The following is a 3,741-nucleotide window of genomic DNA, read 5'->3' as shown; positions in this document are numbered from 1 at the left end:
AACGTATTTTACGGAAAATAAAGGCATGGCCTAGTTGGAGCCTTATCACTACGAATCACAGCATTACGTTTCCCTATCCAACACCAATTGAAGTGCGCAAAAGAAGCATTTGAACTTCTGAGATCAAAGCTACCAAGGGGAAAATTAGAGATCTTACGTCTTCAAAACTTGACCGTGGAGTAGATTTTTGCGTTCAGCACATCCTCAATTTGCTTATCCACCAGTTACACCATTTAAATCAATTATCCACCTTTTGGAATGAAACTGGTACCAATTTCTTTTACTCCTCCAGAAAAGATAAATAAGTATGTTGAGTTGGGCTTAATGAAGCAAATAACTACCTCCAGCAATTTTGTAACTTGAGGGCATTTTCCAATTTTTACTAAAAGTGCTAAACACGGATCTCTTCACATATAACTACTTGCAAAAGTCTTATAGCCCTAAAAAAAGAATCCTGCTCTTGAGTACCATTTGCACTTTTCCATTTCCTAATAACTACAAAAGTACCACTAATAACTACAAAAGTACCATCATCAAAAACCAATCAAGTCCAAAAGGACTTTGGATGCGTTTCGTTAATGACCCTTTTATTTACTCTTTCGTAGCCTAGCCAAGGCTGCTTCTTTGTTTTCCTTATATACTTTGAACACAACTTAAACATCAAATATGCTACAATTTTGCTACAATTTTACAAATGCTCGGAACGTATTTTACGGAAAACAAAGGCATGGCCTAGTTGGAGCCTTATCACTACGAATCACAGCATTACGTTCCCCTATCCAACACCAATATATTGAAGTGCGCAAAAGAAGCACTTGAACTTCTGAGATCACCATTTGGCCGGAGAAGCCAGAAAAGCGCAAACCATTTGAAAAAATCAATTTGAATGTTTGTTTTCCTTGGATAGAATATAAGTAAAGAGGTACAACAACAAAAAATCACACACATTTGTACATAACAACTCAAGAACCTAAACATAGCAACACGTAGAATCTTTTTCCCCTGCTTCTAAATATAGCAAAGGCTGTATAACCTATAAAAACATACGAAACATCTCAAGAACCTAAATATTGATAATTATTGACATTCACCACACATAGGCTGAATGACACCATAAAAGGAAGGCATGGATTATGAATAAGAAGTATCACTCTGGATGAAGCTTCACACTGATGAAGCATCAGACAACCCATCTCCTAATGACAACAAAAAATTGGCATAATGAACCCCCTAGTTATCGGGGGGGGGGGGGGGGGGGGGGGGGGGGGGGGGGGGGAATACAAGCAACAAAATTAAAATTGATCAAACGATAAAAAAATTAAAGGTAAAAAACACGAAACCCTTACCCTTTTGTTTAGTCTATAATAATCTTCCTTGCACCGATTGTATGTATGCCATTTGTATCTGGAAAACAGAAGAGAAAAAATCACATTAATGGACACATATATTGCTGCGAACTGTTATTGACACCAAAATCCAACCCTAAACCAACAAATCAGACTCTAATTAAACCCTAAATTCACACCCGAATAGCTTCGAACTATTTTACTACAGACCAACAAATCGGACTCTAATCAAACCCTAGATTCACACCCGAATTGCTGCAAACTGTTATTGACCTACCATCTGTGATTTTCGAACCAAGACGAAAGTAGCCCTTCAATTGCGAGTTGATTCGACTCGGTTGTGGACAATCCGGGAAGGAACCCAATCGCCGCCATTCGAGCCGTAACACAACTCGATCGAGCTTGGTGGGTGGGTGTGGTGAGAGAGCAGTGAGATTGGTGGGTCGGCGTAGAGAGAGAGAGAGAGAGAGAGAGAGAGAGAGATGGTATTTGCAATGGGACGTCTTCGTTGAGCCAAGGGTGTGTGTTTGAATTTTGAAATTTGAAAGGAAAGGAGTCAATTGGGTGTGTGTGCGTGTGTGAATCGAGAGAGAGATGGGGAGCTGCTTTCTTTTGTTCCTCTTAATTTTGCCATTACAAATTCAGAATATTTACTAAAATGCCACTAAAAGTTAGTCTGTGAGAGAGACAATTTTGAACCATTAGATTGTGTAGGATGAATGGTTGAGATTGAAGGAAAAAGAATATTTTTTGAGGCACTGTGTGAGATACCCCTCCCTTGTTATTAGGGATGGCAATTTCGCCCGCCCCGCCCCGCCCCGTTCCCCGTCCCAAATGGGTAGGGGATTCAGGGATTATTTGGGAATCGGGTAGGGTATGGGGATAATTTTAATAAAAAAGTGGGGAATGGGTATGGGGTGGATATGAGTTAGTACCCGCCCCGCTCCGCTAGCCTACCATATATAATTATTAATACATAAGTGAGGGTTTACCCACTTGTTATCCTACTTTATGTAAAATGCTCAGTTTGTTTTCCCCTGTAGTTTGAATTTTGATGGTAACTAAAAGTGATGGAAAAAACATAAATTTATCTTCATTCATACTACAAGGCAAGTAACTTCTTGAATTTACTATTTGTGGATAGTGGACAGTGAGTGAAATGGTTATAGAGAATTGTGAGAAATTATGGCATGGTGTTAAATATAATTTTTGAACTGATGTGAGATGGATTATAGAACGAGTATTGGGTGTGGATCTGACTGTAATGTATGTTGTCTTGTAGTCTAATGTTATTGCTGACAAATGTGGTTGATAATGAATGAGGGTTCGAGGTTTTCTTTTCGAATTTAAGCATCTTCTGTGTATTTTTGTTTCACTTTTTTTCTTTTTTTGTGTATTTTTATTTCACCTTTTCTTAATGCGTTTTTTCATTTTGAACACAATCTACCACTTCGGAAAAATCGCTCGATGTCAACTCAAGTGGAATCGAATGAAATGCGACCACCAACTGTGGCTATTTTCCTTGGCATTTGGTTTGTAATGGTAGCCTAAATTTTTTTTTTAAATTTAGTTTCATGGTTTGTATTTTCTAATGGTAGGTGACTTTTTTTTATTTATTTATAAAGTTTTGGAATCTTTGGATCCCCGATTCCCCGCGGGGATCCCCGTTCCCCGTTTGAGGCGGGAATGGAGGGTAAAAATAAATCCCCGATGGGGATCGGGAGAGATTTAGGTTCGGAGATCGGGAACGGGGATAGTGGTATCCACCCCGACTCTCCCCATTGCCATCCCTACTTTTCCAATATAATATTCTTTTCCAAACAAATCTCAATCCTCCATTCCGACAAATCCAACGGCCTGAATCTATCTCTCTCACAAACAAACTTTTGGATGGCAATTCAGTAAATACACCAAAGTTAAAGGACTCATATGGTCAATCCGTGGCTCAACCTCTTCTCTCGCTCTAAGAGCATCTCCAATCCATCTCCATTTCCTCCAAAATAGAGAATGGATGTAACACATTGAGGGAAAATTTTGTAATTTATTCCATTTTTTCTTCACTTTTTATACTTTTTGGGAGAATCTTTGAGAGACCCATTGTCTTTTTTAGAGTTTAGAGGAATTTTGTACTCCAAATTTACTTTTGGTCCTCCATTTTTAGAGGACCAAATTTACTTTTGGAGGACCAAACTCTAAAAAGGGCGGTGGGTCCCTCAAAAATTCTCCCAAAAATTACAAAAAGTGAAGAAAAAAGAGAATACATTATAAAATCTCCCCTCAATGTGTCACATCCATCCTCTATTTTGGAGAAATGGAGGTGGATTGGAGATGCTCTAAACGTCCTAAATCTCTCTCTCACTCAGACGATTTCAAATTTCATCAACATAACAAGGGA

The 3,741-nt window shown here is 38.7% G+C and overlaps 1 long non-coding RNA gene across 1 annotated transcript; it reads right to left on the bottom strand.

The window, feature by feature from the left end:
• Positions 1-546: 546 nt before the first annotated feature.
• Positions 547-1,890, bottom strand: LOC131323425 (uncharacterized). The gene is made up of 4 exons (XR_009199177.1): positions 1,624-1,890; positions 1,347-1,404; positions 1,152-1,196; positions 547-1,033 (listed from the first exon to the last, which is right to left on the bottom strand). It is a non-coding gene; the product is annotated as an uncharacterized LOC131323425 (long non-coding RNA).
• Positions 1,891-3,741: the final 1,851 nt, after the last annotated feature.

This window comes from Rhododendron vialii, chromosome 4a (assembly GCF_030253575.1).
Source record: "Rhododendron vialii isolate Sample 1 chromosome 4a, ASM3025357v1".
In the NCBI taxonomy this organism is placed as follows: Eukaryota; Viridiplantae; Streptophyta; class Magnoliopsida; order Ericales; family Ericaceae; genus Rhododendron; species Rhododendron vialii.
Note: the sequence above shows the minus strand (reverse complement) of the source record. Positions and strands in the feature narration are given on the sequence as shown.